General features: G+C 39.3%; 1 long non-coding RNA gene across 1 annotated transcript in view; it reads right to left on the reverse strand.

Moving 5' to 3' along the window:
- Window positions 1-15520, reverse strand: part of LOC132027770 (uncharacterized) — a 180894-nt gene extending 165374 nt beyond the window's left edge. Inside the window, exons 1-2 of the long non-coding RNA XR_009407195.1 lie at window positions 15345-15520; window positions 11898-12014 (exon numbers count right to left, since the gene is read on the reverse strand). This is a non-coding gene — a long non-coding RNA (uncharacterized LOC132027770). The remainder of the gene's footprint in view (window positions 1-11897; window positions 12015-15344) is intronic.
- Between the last annotated feature and the right edge of the window lie 391 nt (window positions 15521-15911).

Genomic DNA, 15911 nt, shown 5'->3' on the forward strand with positions numbered 1-15911 from the left:
ATATTATTCAACTATTCCAGGTTTCCAAAGTGGGGGTGAGTCATAATTCATGAGCATCAAAACTTAAGATGATCGTTTGCTTCTTTCCATTACTGAAAGACGGTCTGTGTAACTTCAGGATGGAAACAAATATGCTTAGCTCTAAGGATTTCATGGGGCATTATTATAAGAGAAGAAATTTTTGTTGTAGTCACAGCTATCATTTCCCTACAAGTTAACAAACCAACAAAGAAGTAGTAAACTAACTTCTTAAATTAGTGTCTCAGGGACCTTTTGCCAACATTAAACGGTATTCGTTTCTTTCTTATTAAATTTCCATGCAGTCAAATACATACTAATTTATAAAGGATCACTGATATTTAAGTTTTGGCAATGTGAAATGTAGGTCACAGTCATTTAAAGTCTCCTGAATTATTTTGTTGTTGCTTCACCACTGTTTATCATACCAGCCTGCAAGTTCACACAAGAGTGTCAGCAAAGGATGCCTTTACAATTCATAGACTAAGATTCATAATTCAATCCCTCAGAGTCTCAGAGCATTCTTTGCTTCATTTGTCTACCTTAGCAACCTTTTAAATTCAAAAGAAAAAGATTCTAATATGAAAGAAACAAATATTAGTTACATTAACAGCCTTGACTTTATAGGAAGGGATTAGTAACTTTACCTTGTAAAACGATGAGGAGCCATTGCCTAATTGGTAAGCCATTCCCTTCAGACCACAGAGTTAGTCACTTATTTGTTTACTTTTTGTTTCATGTATTATATTTGCTTCCTGGGTTTTCCCTGTCTGAAGGGCCTTCATGCCCTGCCACACTGGTATTGTTCGTTCTTGACTATAAAATGTCAAGATCAGGGGCTGTGGCATAGAAGGATACAACACCTTTATACAGGGTGAGTAGATACATTAGTAGTGAAATAAACACTTCTTTTTTTTTTTTTTTTTTTTTTTTTGACAGAGAGAGGAGACACAGCAAGAGAGGGAACACAAGCAGGGGGAGTGGGAGAGGGAGAAGCAGGCTCCCCACTGAGCAAAGAGCCTGATGCAGGACTCGATCCCAGGACCCTGAGATTATGACCCAAGCCAAAGGCACATGCTTAACAACTGAACCACCCAGGCACCCCGAAATAAACACTTCTACAAAGTCTTTAATACTCATAAGGCACTCATTATTTGGGGAACTGTCGTTTTAATGGTTCATTTGGTGTTAATAGAAAAATAAATTGAAAGAAGAACCACTCTTTTTGCCCAGAAATGAGAAACCAAAGTAAAATTTCAAAAGTAAAAATTTACTTTGGTTTCTCATTTCTGAGCAAAAAGACTGGTTCTTCTTTCAAAAATCAAGCTTCCAGATACTTGTAGAAATGGTCATAAGACTTTACCAGAGGATGATTAAGGTGAGTACAGAGTACCTGGGTGGCTCAGTCATTAGCCGTCTGCCTTCGGCTCAGGTCATGATCTTGGGGTCCTGGGATCAAGCCCCGCAGCAGGCTCCCTGCTCAGCAGGAAGCCTGCTTCTCCCTCTCCCACTTCCTGTGCTTGTCTTCCCTCTCTCACTGTCTCTCTCTCTCTGTCAAAAAAACAAATAAAATCTTAAAAAAAAAAAAGATTGTGATTATAGGATGACATTATTGACAAGCTTATACTTTTTAGTTATCACCTATATAAGAACAATAAAAACATTCCCCCCAATATACATTCCCAATCCTAACATCTCACAGAATTATTTGCCTTCATTTCTCAGAAAATAATGCCACTGATATGTCCAAAACCCATATTTCCCTGACAACTAGTTCTTTTTCCAATATCCCCACTTCAATTATCTATCACTGTAACCTCTTTACTACCCAAAACTGAGTCCCCCTTCCCTGCTTCATTCTACTTTAAATAACTTACCACCAGCTCATATGCTATATATTTTACTTTTTACAATTTTTTAAAGCTTTTATTTATTTATTTGACACAGAGAGAGAGATCACAAGTAGGCAGAGTGGCAGGATGAAGCAGGCTCCCTGCTGAGCAGAGAGCCCAATGCGGGGCTCGATCCCAGGACCCTGAGACCATGACCTGAGCCGAAGGCAGAGGCTTTAACCCACTGAGCCATCCAGGCGCCCCTACATTTTTTATTCTGTATCTTCCTCCCTTGAATGTAAGCTCCATAAAGTCAATAAGTTTTCAATGTTTTTTTCAGTGTTTTTTCACTGGATTCCAGTATGAAGAATATATTACCTATCAATAAATAATCACAGAATAAGCGAAAAAAATAAGTTGATAAATGAAAGAATGAAGTCATAATTATCCAAAACCTCTAGACCAACAAAATTAGAATATTTGAATCTGATCTCACATCTGTCCTGAACACCTAATTCATTGAAAGTCCTATGATTTGTCCTTTCAACATTCTCTCTCCACCAAGTCCAAACCCTAAATGCCTAACACACACATGGATTTTTTTTTAAGATTTTTTATTTATTTATTCGACAGACAGAGATCACAGGCAGGCAGAGAGAGAGAGAGAAGGAAGTAGGCTCCCTGCTGAGCAGAGAGCCGGATATGGGGCTCGATCCCAGGACCCTGGGATCATGACCTAAGCCGAAGGCAGAGGCTTTAACCCACTGAGCCACCCAGGCGCCCCACACATATGGATTTAAAACAAAAAGTTTCTAGGCTCCTTCCATTTCAATCACTTCCTCCAGATGAATCATTTTAAAACTCTAGTTTTCATCACTCTACAGAATATATGTTATCCTTTGTAAATTTCATACAGCCTCCCTGGTGTAGCTGCTAAAACCCTCCATAACCTGACCCCACTTTACTGATACATTCTAATTCCCAGTCACTACTCATCACTCTTGTTTCTCTTCCTCTTAAGCTAAACTTCTGACTAGCCCCTCTTAGATACAATGATCATTTCACACCTCATGCCTTTACTTTGGCAAATTTCCACTTGCCAAAATGTCCTTCCTTCTCCTTATCTATGTAAATCCTATATATTTTTTGAGATCTGACTCCCAGATACATTCCATTAAACTCTTTGAAACCTTCACCAGTAACCACAGTCCATATTAATTCCTGCTTTGCCTGGTCTCTGGAAACACCATATTTCCACCTCACATTCCATCACTCTATTTGCCAGTGGTTTCATGGCTTCATCATGGTTCCCCATTAGATGGTGAAACAAAGTTGAATCATTCTCATGGCCAGTCTTAGATCAGTGCTGTATCCAACAGGAACAGAAATCCAAAACTCAAACATACACTTAAAAACACCTTAAATTTTTACTGAGATTTTTCAAAGAGACAGTAAATATTCTTAAGATCCTCTTTTCCATTGTTATCTCTTACGTCTTCATAACAGTTGCTCATTAATCACTCTTCTCTCTCCCTCTCACTTATCTTCTCTACCCTTAAAACTCTAGTCCATACTCCTGCTTTACTTCTCTCACATCCCTTACATCTAAATCTATTTTTCTTCCTCAATAGTTCTCTGGACTGTGTCTTGAATATCAATTTAGATGTTGGGGGCTCCTTCAAATAGTATATCCCAGACACTGATCAGAACAAAAATCCCAGTTCCTGGGACTGTTGAAGAAAAAAAATAATAATAAAAATTTAAAACTTCTTGTTCCTTCATAGACAGAGAAAGAGAGGAAAAGGCTAACAGTATCTGCCAAGTTAATTTTTTTCTTTTTGTCATACGTTCCATCTAGTTAAACTTTTGTGGTTATCTACAAATAAGGGCATACTACTTGATCCCCCAAGGACATTTTCCATCAGATTCCAAATCTCCCTTACCTCTCCTACTCCCAAGAGGCTAGAACACTTATCTTAATAAGTAACCTTATTTTCAGGTGGACTGAGTCAGACAGTGGACTCTGTCCTGAAGCTCCAGCTACATTCCCTCCACAAGCAGCACAGCAGTAATTGCTATGCCCCTGACCTCCACATCACATGTGAGAGCACATCAGATGAGTGCCTTGCTCCACATCAGCCCTTCCCTCCAGATGCTTTACCCTCTTCTGAAGAGATATAATCTGGACACACAGCTGTTTATCTCAAAGATCAATGACACTATCGCATCTGTAGACAAAATATGTCATGATATGACAGTGAACAGCCTCAGTGTCTTACAGCATTGCACAATCCAACCCCTGGAGACAACCACAGGTGGAAATATCCACAACAGATTGAAGAAGGGAAGAAAATGGTAGGCACAACGCGGCAAATGGAAGGGCAGTGTCAAAAGCAAGACGATTTTCATGATTACATAGGGGATGCCCCCAATTTCCATAATAACTGGGGACAAGGGACTTTGGAAGAACTAAGATCAGTCAATAGCATCAGTTTAAGTACAGAACTAAGAATACAATACTGTTTATAAGATTCATATTTTCCTCCTTAGCTCTGCAACTGGGAAAACAGACCCTTTTATTCTCTGGAGAGACGAAGATGATAACTAAGAAAAAATATCATGTGATATGGCATCTACAGATTAGTGTGCAGAAAAATAAAGAAATACAAATGGGGCACCAGAGCATAGCCAAGGGCTGAAGGGGAAAATTGGGAGAATCTTTGGGAAATAGAACTATAGTACCACATGACTATTTAGTTGGGGATGGAGCAGAAGAGGCAGCACAGACTAGCTCCCAGATGTCTGACACCCACCACTAGGAAAACACTGCTGCAGTTCAACAATATAAGAAATATGAACAAGAATCCTCTATGAAACTATTTATTAAAAACACATTCGCGGGTGCCTGGGTGGCTCAGTGGGTTAAGCCGCTGCCTTCGGCTCAGGTCATGATCTCAGAGTCCTGGGATCGAGTCCCGCATCGGGCTCTCTGTTCAGCAGGGGCCTGCTTCCTTCCCTTCCCCTCTCTCTGCCTGCCTCTCTGCCTGCTGTGATCTCCCTCTGTCAAATAAATAAATAAAATCTTTTAAAAAAATAAAAATAAAAATAAAAACACATTCGCAAGTATATACAACAAAAATCCTGAGAAATATCTGAGAAAAGATAAAGGACTAGATATAAAGATACATGTTGGAAAAGTTGGGTTATTTCATGATTTATTTATTCATTCCAAGAATATTTAATGAGCTCCTGCTTTGTGTCAGGCACTATATTACGTAGTCACTGGGGGAACGCTTGTGGAGAAAAAACTAATATGGTCCCTACTCTCGTGGAGCTTACAGATTTGTGTGGACAACAGGCTATCAATTATATTATAGGCAGATTATATTACAGACAAATTACGTGAGGCTTTAAAGACCAGGTTATGGAGGCTGTCTTTATCTTAAGAGCTGTGGAGGGCCACGGCAGGGTTTTAAAAGGAAGTGAGAGGAGACAGATGACGGGGTAAGACTTGCACTTGAAAAAGATCATTCTGGTTATTTTGCAGTGGATTAGAGTGCACTGCAGCATTCCACTGGGGAGGCCCTTACAGGGTCCAGGCCAGAGGCAAATGGACCTTAGATTCCAAATAAAAGAAATGACCAGTATGATTCTTTTGGTTGTTTATAACCAACTTCTATTCTGATAGGTCAGTGCCTTGTGCTGCACTAGCTATTAAATATTTTGAATGTAAATCCACTGCTAGGGAGATTGTGGTGGAGGTGGAAAGAGGTAGATGGACTGAAGAAGTTTCTAGGAGGTAGAACTGATACCCCTTTAACATGCCAACAAGCTTTCCACTGGACACAAGCTTCCTCTGGCTGTTGACCCTCATGGAGTAGAAGATAGTGAGAACACAAGAGGAAGGAGAAAGCACCCACCCGTTTGACAGCAATAAAAGACCACCTCCCCTTTCTTATTTCTATTCCCACAGTGGCATTTGACCATCTCCATTGCCAGGAACAGTACCACTTAGCCTTCGGTTCATACATGAGGAAAATAAGGTGCTGGAAAGTAACATTCCCAGACTAGTTCCAGTCTATCATGAAACAAACTGTCCAATGCTTATTTCTCCACACAGAAAGGTCAAACACATTTTCAATGATACACTTAATGTGTGCTGCTCTTTGGCCAACACGACTAAACAAAAGGTACCTGTGTATGAAGTGTGTGTTGCTCTTTGGCCAACATGACTAAACAAAAGGTACCTGTGTACAAAGAATCTTCTTCGCTTCTTCACTCTGACTTGTGTTCCTTATGCTATTCACAGTAGCCAAAGTAAGCAAACGAAACTCACCAATTTGTTGCTTACTGCAACTCAGCTCAGATAAAAGGCTCAGCTGATAGGGAGATAATTAAACCTTTGTTCTAAATGAGCTTATGGGATTATCTCTAGGTTTTAGTTCTCCAAGCCATTTTTGTCTCCAGGTGCCTCACAAAATCCCATGTTGGCTTGAAGCAGGACTGGACAAGCAGGAAAATTGTAAAGTATAACAGGGCAAAAATCAGTAACCAGTCAATACATTTTTATTGAGCAGTTGCTTTTTTGGAAGTCAGTATCCTAGCTTCTATAGAGGGAACAAACTGCAGTACCTTCAAGAAGCAAATAATCTTACAAATTAAACACACACGATACACACACACACACACCTCCTAACCAGTAGGATCAATGAAGCACATAAAATAATTGCTTAAGGGTCCTCAGGAGAGTGAAGTTTGGGGGGTGGGGGGGTGTGGGCAGAAACAGGGACAGAGCTGTCAGTGATGGGCAAGGTGATGTAAAAAGGAAGTTTAAGAGAAACATAGTCCAAAATGGATGAATAGAATCTGGAAGAGCAGGAAAGGGGCGGGGGAGAGACCAGTTTTGGAAGAGTTACAGAGATTTGCAGGGAGAGGTTGGATTTTATTGTTGTTGTTTGTTGTCGCTGTCATCGTTGTTGTTGGTGGTGGTGGTGGTGGTGATGGTGGTGGTTGGATGGTTGACTTTCAGATATATTTTTATCTGTTTAACCATAACGTTGGGGGAGGAGAAAGAAGCAGAAATAAAAGGCCTATATTGTCTACTCTGACAGATAACTTAGAATTTAAGAAGTATTTTTCTTAATTATTTTTGCTCTTTTGCCTGTATTTTTTTTTTAAGATTTTATTTATTTGTCAGAGAGAGAGGGAGACAGAGTGAGCACAGGCAGACAGAATGGCAGGCAGAGACAGAGGGAGAAGCAGGCTCCCCGCTGAGCAAGGAGCCGGATGCAGGACTCAATCCCAGGATGCTGGAATCATGACCTGAGCCGAAGGCAGCTGCTTAACCAACTGAGCCACCCAGGCATCCCTTTTGCCTGTATTTTTAATGTCACATCTAAAATATCACTGCCAAGACCAATGTCAAGGAGCATTTTCCCTATATTTTTTTCTAGGACTTTAATGGCTTCAGATCTTATGCTTTAAGTCTTTACCCCATTCAAGTTAATGTTGCTTCCCAACATTCTTAAAGACTATTCTCATCAGTAACCTTTAATAGACAAAGTGTAAAAGAGTAGGACATAGCAGAATTCCATGGAAAAATCTCTTCTGTGTGGTAAAACTTTGAGAACCCCTAGTTTAGAACATATGTGAGAGGTTGTGGCTTGTAGGGTGACACCAATCATAGAGTCCTAGTTGTAAGTATTTACATTCGTGTTGTAGTTTAGAAGTTAAAAAGGGAAGGAAGGGTAGACTACACCAGAAGCTCATTCCTGGGGATCTCAGATTAATAAGCCAAGGGCATCCTTATCTGTAGGCTCCTCAATCTACAAAATTCTTGTACAGAATAGCAGAAATTGGCAGCTAAGAATAGCATATCAGAAAGCTGGAGAATGTGTTGGCACCAGAGCCAGGACACAGCAAAAATCCATGATATATGTGGTAGAGGGTCTGTGGCCCCTCCAGGTAGGACTTACTGAGGACATTCTGAGCTGGTCCAGTTAGGACTTCAAAGCTTTAACTCAACAAAGTGGAACTGAAGGTACCACGTGTCTTCCTGCAAGTAAATTCCTCTGGGGATGGCTTGTGCTTAAAGAGGGAACCCCCTCAACAAGAAGGTAAAGGTTACCAGGTGCCTGATCCTGAGAGAAACCCCTGCCTGAGTAGGCAGTGGATAGCACGTTTATAGATCACAGCTCTTCTTGCTGCTCACAGTCCCCTTATTCTTGGGTCACATGAGTAAGGGCTGTATATCCTAGTCTCCCACCTCTCTTGGAACCCCAAACCCAAGAAAATCCACACAAGTAAAAAGGAAGAAAAGCACTGTGGGCTATAGTAATATGGAACATTTTCATACAAAAATAATATGAATAACTATAGATGTATTGAATAGTGTATTGTGAATTCAGTAATAGTGTATTGAACATCTATGGTTATAGGGGCTGTGCTTGGCATATTTCTATATTACCTAATCCAATTTTTACAACCCCATGATAGAATCAATATTTTCAGAGCTACCAATAAGTAGCAAAGAGAAAATTCCAAACCTAACCTGAGTTTGAAACACACTCTCTTTCCATGATACTCTTAAGTTTCAGTTCAGAAAAGCTGTTACAGCAATTAGTATGACTTGATACAGAAAATTATAGGAAGAAGAAAAAGAGAACCGCCGAGGTGACCCCATGGAAAAGCACAAGACAAGTCTAAATGAAGTGAAAACACAGAGGAGATGAGGTTACGAGGGTAACTGGTAGTTTTCAAACACCCACAATAAGGAGAATGGGACATGTAAGTGAATATACGAGTGGATTGGTACGTTTTAGGAAGATAAGGATGAGTGGAAACATAGTCAAGGGAGATACTAACACAAAGAGAAGTTGGTGAGTGTCCCAGGGCTGGGTTCCAACATGACAGGCATACTTGGCTTGACAAACCGGAAAGTGCCTGAAAGAAGAAAGCCTGGATGGAGATGAAAGGAAAGAAACAGACACACCCACCTGCTGGAAAACAGAAATGGACCTACAGCAACAGCAGCTGATACCCCGCATTTTCAAACGGGTTGAGCCTTAACAAAGGAGTGACAGATTGTCAGCAACTGTTTCAAAAGAAAGACTATAATCACAAGACACGGGACATATCTGGATCTACACCACATGTCACTAGAGCTAGCACAAATGAAAAGCCTCTACCCGTCGGAGCTCACTTAAGTTCCAGAAGTTTATCTCTGAGAACTCTTTGTTTTTCAATGCATCTAATGGGCTACCACTGCCATTTCCAAACGTTTTTCATGTCTCCCATTTTCTTGATGAGGGAAATTAGTCATAGAGTCACTAACCAGAATAACACTAACTCTTCTAGGGACTGACCCTGGGCAGAATCATGAAAGGGCTGAAGTTCACCTTTGGTATCTCCCATTCACCCAGTCTCTGCTCTCACCTTCATCTTAGCATAGTCTTTCCTCCTCCTCCTCAGGTGCCTATCCTGTATTCTAAAGAAATTTGCTCTCAGGAGGCTCTCAATATATCATTTCAGGGATACCAGAACTTCACGGGGTGTAAGAATCATTATGACTTACTCATCTCCCCACTTTGAGATTCTGCCCAAATTAGTCTAGGACCAGGCCTCTAAGTCAGTGTTTTTAACAGATCTTCCAGATGATTCTGATCCAGATGGTCCACCAATGAAAAAACACTGCATTAGGGTGTTTGTTGATATTAAAGTATTCATTGATAATGGCCTAGGTTTTGACAAAGAATTCTCAACTGGAAGTATGTAGAATCGAAGTTATACAACTCTAATGGTGGAATGTTGGCTAGAGAATGAATATTTGAAAGCATAAGATATTCAAATATTCAAATGAATATTCATTTGAATATTTGAAAGGCAGAAGATCATCTCTTGTGCTCTTTCATCCAACATCCTTCATCTTATAAACAAACAAGGCTCAAATCAAACCCTATAAGAGAAAACTACTCTCCTGCCCATAAGGTTGACCCTCAGAGCTTCTCTTTCATGGTGCCAATACATACTTCTGCCTTAGTTGTCAGGACATATCCACAGAATAGTCTGAATATTTCCAAGGTATCCTCATAGGAACATAATTACACAGAAAACAGAATTGAAGTTTAAACTTTAAGGTGTTGTCATTTTTCTCAAAGTCACAGTCAAAAGTCAAACATCAAAAACAGTCACCACATAGTAAATGACCATGCCTCTGTTCTTCATAAAATTTGCCTCTGTTCCTCATAAAATTAGTCTACAGATATCTTTTTATATTTTATTAATTTTATTTTGAGCTATAACATCCTTTTTACCCATTTACAACCCCTTGGAAAATACAGGTCTTACTGAGTCAATAACCAAAAAGAATAAAAAAATGTTTCAATACATATCCTATGGGTCACATTTGACCTTTACTCTCTCTACTTTAAACTGCCATTTCCATCACTGCTTTAGAAAAATCTGAGAAAAGATACAGAATTTTATCCAACCTTTGACCCAAAGACAAATCGCTATTAGAACCCTCTAGGACCAGATTTCAATAAGTTCCACCAGAGGACAGTTTTCCAAGGTTCAGGCAAGGATAGATTTCCTCTGCCAGGACTACCTCTAATTGGTTAGTTTTTCTTTTTAAAACATATCCCATTAGTTGAGGGAGAGATGGCAGAGGGGAGGAGATCATAATTCCAAAGGACTTATTTTCAACCCTACCTGTCATTGATACCAAATTTGGAAATTTTGTTTATTTTCCCCAAACCTCTAAAGCTCAAATATATGACATACATATCACATTCTCCTCTGAAGCAGAATGCAATTTTTTAAAAAGTTTACTTTAGGGACACCTGGGTGGTTCAGTCACTTGAGCGTCTGCCTTCAGCTCAAGTCATGATCCTGGAGTCTGGGGATCAAGCCCCATGTCAGGCTCCTTGCTCAGCGGGGAGCCTGCTTCTCCCTCTATCCCTCGTCCTGCCCCTGCTCTCTCTCTCCCTCTCTCCCTCTCAAATAAATAAATATTTTTTTAAGTTTAATTTCTAAAACCAATCACAAATCACTTAATTGTCGCCCCATGTGAATACAGTTAATGAATACAAAGTAAGGCTACTAGTTGTCATTTAAAAATAATTGCTCAGTAGAGTACATTTCAAATACATAACCTTCATAGTCTAAGGCTTACCTCTTACCTTTTATAAAAGTTATAAACATTAATAGCACATATTCCTAGAACATTCGAGAATGAATTTTTACAAATTCACAGAGTTAGGGTTCTGGTTGGGAAATTTAGTAGGAAGAGCAGAAGAGCAAAGACTCTTTCGAACTTCTCTGTTCCCCCTCCACAGAGATTCCAGAGAATGTGAACATGTGTAAGTCCTGAGAGATGTTGGGAATTCTCTAACAGTGTTTTTATCTGGGAAGGGAAACCCTGACTAGCCTCCACCTGCCAACTGTATTATCAAGAAATCTTTAACATTTCTCTGAATTGAATCAGGGTTCATTCACTCATTCAACAAATATTTATTCAATACTTTCTAGGTGCCAGAATGGTGTAAAAGAATCAACAATTCATTAATCAAACAAAATTGACCTCATCCTCATCTTTAATTGGTTGGGATTTTGGGAATGTGATCAAACCAATTCTAAGACGAAATGTTCATAGGTTAAAAAACATATCTTTAAAATGTTTTATCCTTTTGCAAGTAAAATGAAATTCTATGGCTTTGTTTAGATATTGAAAGTTTATCAAACCATGACCTAAAACAACTTATCCTCAAGCCATTTACTCCAGGACAAAACCATTCACCTATCCTTGGAGATGTTATAAAAATGAATTGGGACATGCATTCTAACATATTTAAAAAGAACTATAAAGTATTACACAATTATTCCTCCAATTCTCAGGGCCTAGTTCAAACTTCATCTCATTGTTAAAATCTTTCTCAAATTTCACTAAGCTCCTACAAACCAGAAATATCCTTTACCTTTGGGGGCTCTAAAGCATTTATCACATACTGCATTATATCTTAGTCCAGGTGTGTCCTTGTATTTATTTACCTTGTATCCAGTAGCCAACACTAGAAGTAGTAGTGCAGTGGTTGAGAGTTGAGGCTCTGGCCCAGATCTCCAGAGCTGACTCCCTCTTCCATAAGACCCTAGCCTCAGTTTTCTCATCTGTAAAAAAAAAATAAATAAATAACAGTCCTACCACATGGAATTATTGTGATGATTAAGAACACTACCAGAGGGGCACCTGGGTGGCTCAGTGGGTTAAAGCCTCTGCCTTCGGCTCAGGTCATGATCTCAAGGTCCCGGGATCAAGCCCCACATCGGGCTCTCTGCTTGGCAGGAAGCCTGCTTCCCTTCCTCTCTCTCTGCCTGCCTCTCTGCCTGCTTGTGATCTCTCTCTGTCAAATAAATAAATAAAAATCTTAAAAAAAAAAAAAAAGAAGAAGAAGAACAGTACCATAAATCGTCAATGCCAAGAGCAGTCTAAGGGAAATGTAATGACTGAAGGTAATCATCAATCTTGAGAAAAAGGAACAAAGGTGGAGGTATTATACTTCCTGATTTCAAAACATATTATAAAGCACAGCAATGGTACAGTCATAAAGACAGACATATATACCAATAGAACATAAAAGGGAACCCAGGAGTAAATCCATGCATATACTGTCAACTGATATTCAAGACTGCCAAGAAGATACAATGGGGAAAGAGAGTCTTTCAACAAATGGTATAGGGAAAATTAGATATCCACATATAAAATAATGAAATTGGATCCGTATCTTATACCACACACAAAAATTAACTCAAAATGAACTAAAGACTTAAATGTAAGACCTGAAACTGTAGAACTCCTAGAAAATAACATAAGGGAACAGCTTTATGACATTGGGTTTGGCAATGATTTGACACTAAAAGCAGAGGCAACAAAAATAGATGAATACATAAACAAGGGGTACTATATCAAACTAAAAAAATTCTACAAAGCAAAGGAAACAATCAATAGAGTAAAAAGGCAATGTATAAGATGGGATAAAATATTTGCAAACTATCAATCTGAGAAAGGGTTAATATCCAAAATATATAAAGAACTTCTACAACTCAATTTTAAAAAGTAATAGCACAATTTAAAAATGGTCTAAGGGGTGCATCATTATTTCTCCAAACAATATATACAAATTAGGGCACCTGGCTGTCTCAATTGGTGGAGCATGGGATGCTTGATCTCCAGGTTGTGAGTATGAGCCCCATACTGAGTGCTAAGATTATTTGAAAATAAAATCTTAAAAAAAAAAAAAGGAAAAGAAGAAGAAGATATACAAATAGACAACAGGTATATGACAAAACACTCAATGTCACTAAACAGGAAATTGAAATTCAAAACCATAATGAGATGTCACATCACTCCTGTCAGGATAGTTATTATTTAAAAAAAAAAAGATAAGTATTGGTGAGAATGTAGAGAAATTGGAACCCTTTACACTATTGGTAGAAATGCAAAAAGAGCAGCCACTATGGAAAACAGTATAGAAGTTCCTCAAAAAATTTAAAATGGAACTACCATATGATCCAGTAATCCCACTTCCCGGTATTTATCCCCCCAAAATTAAAATCAGAATCTCAAAGAGATATCAGCACTCTTATGTTCATTGCAGCACTATTCACAATAGCCAAGATGTAGAAACAACCTAAACATCCATCAGACAGAAGAATGGATAAAGAAACTATAGAATATACATACAGTGGAATACTATTCAGCCTTTTAAAAAGGAAATTTTGCAATATGCAACAACTGAACTTTGACATTATACTAAGTGTAATAAGACACGTACTACATAAATCCATTTATATAAGGTATCTAAAGTATTCAAATTCATAGAATCAAAGAGCAGAATGGTGTTTAAGAGCTGTTGAGGGGGGTATATAGGGAGTTACTAGTCAACAGTCATAATAAAGTTTCATCAAGCAAAATAAACTCTAGAGGTCTGTTCTACAACAATGTACCTTTAGACAACTATAATATATTGTACACTTAAACATCTGTTAAGAAGGTAGATCTTAACATGTTGAGTGTTCTCTGTAGAATAAAATACTTTGAAAAGATATATATATATATATATATATATATATATATAGTCTATAGCAAGAACTCAATAAAAGGTAAGCAGCAATTGGCAATAATAGGAATAGTAGTTAGAAGCCAACAAGAGCTTCGACATAACATGGTGATCTTCTTGTGCCTTATGACTTTTTTTGATGCCTTGTTTTTGATATTGCTTTGGAGGTTTTCTTTTTTGTACAACCTTTGGCCAAAAGTTGTGACTATAAATAAAACTATTAATTAAACTATTATTTTTCAGATTTATTGTTTCAGCATTATATAGGAAAGGGTTTAGGGTGCCAAAAACTATATACATTTTAATATCTTGTGGTCAGAATCATCTTTGGTGTGATTAAATAGGTGTGATTAAATGTCAACAGCACCTGTTTGAGAAGTTATGAGCTTATTTCACAGGCTTTCTTTCTGAAGTGAGGTTTTTTTCCTTTTTTTTTTTTTTTTAAGATTTTATTTGTTTATTTGACAGAGAGAGAGAGAGAGACCACAAGTAGGCAGAGAGGCAGGCAGAGAGAGAGGGGGAAGCAGGCTCCCTGCTGAGCACAGAGCTCCATCCCAAGATGTTGAGATCATGACCTGAGCCAAAGGTAGACGCTTAACCCACTGAGCCACCCAGGCGCCCCCCGCTCTTTTTTTGTTTTTTGTTTTACTTTGCTTTTTTTAATTGTATGATTCCATTTATATCAAATGTCCAGAATAGGCAAATCCATAGAAACAGAAATTAGATTAGTGGTTGCCAGGGACTGGAGAAAAGGAAGACTAGGACGTGACTGCTAAAAGTTACAGGGTTTCCTTGTAGGGTAGTAAAAATGTTCTGGAATTAGACAGTGGTGATGGTTACACAATATCATGAATATACTAAAAACCCACTGGATTGTACACTTTAAAATGGTGAATTTTATGACATACAAATTGTATCTTCATTACCCCTGCGGTTGGATAGATTTGCTGTCAGGGTCTAAGTCTGTCCAGAAGCAGGTCGGCCGCGGGGATGTGGCTTCCATTCCCACTCTCGAAAGAGAATTCCCCTCCCCTTGCTCTAGCTGGGAGACGGCTGGACCCACTCAGCCCAAGCACCTGCCCACCTGCAGACGGAGCGTACCCTCATAGACAATGCCCTAGTCACCTGGTCTGGAGGGATCCCAGCTTCCAGTGCTTCTCGGTCGGCACCACCCCGGTGGGCTCAAGCCCGGTGGTCGCCAGGCTCCTCTTCTGTGTCTAACTCTGAGGGCTTCGCCTGCTCATCTGCGGACTTATTTTGGGGTTAAAAGTCTGCTCCCAGAGACCTCTGGGTGTCTCACAGGGACGCGAGATATCTTCAGACTCGGAACTGTCTAAGATGATGGAAGAAGAGCAGTGACAAAGTGGCCCGTTTCACTTACTTGGAAGATAATTCAGAAATGGCATTAAGCTGTCTCTTTGAGTTGTGTGACAAAGGCCTGGGACCCCTCACGATCCTCTGAAGGCAGATGTTTCCCGCAGTGAGGGCGGAATTTGAATGCTGCTTCGACATTTTTGTCATTCTAGACAGATGGTGATCGCGCAGGACCCGGTCACAGTTCGGCCCTAGGATTTAGGCTCGGAACTCGCTCTCAAGCAGCCAGCCCTGTGGGAACTTCCGCTGGGGCAAAAAGCTGCGCACGCATCCTGTACCCCGGTGCGGGTCTGCGCCTGCGCGGGCCAGAACTGTAGTTTTAATTCTTTGAATTACAGTTTTTTGTGTGTATTTAATAGTAACCGTTACAGATCTAGTCGTGTTTTACGGCCTTCAATGGCTTGACATTATGGAGTCTAAACGTCTTAGTATATCATTCTAGAACATGCACCATTTAATCTTCCCAAACGCCAATCAACAACCTGCCCCCAAATCCTATACTCGTCATACTACTTATTGTGCTTTTTTTTTTTTTAAGATTTTATTTATTTATTTGACAGAGAGAGATCACAAG

Source organism: Mustela nigripes, chromosome 12 (genome assembly GCF_022355385.1).
Source record: "Mustela nigripes isolate SB6536 chromosome 12, MUSNIG.SB6536, whole genome shotgun sequence".
In the NCBI taxonomy this organism is placed as follows: domain Eukaryota; kingdom Metazoa; phylum Chordata; class Mammalia; order Carnivora; family Mustelidae; genus Mustela; species Mustela nigripes.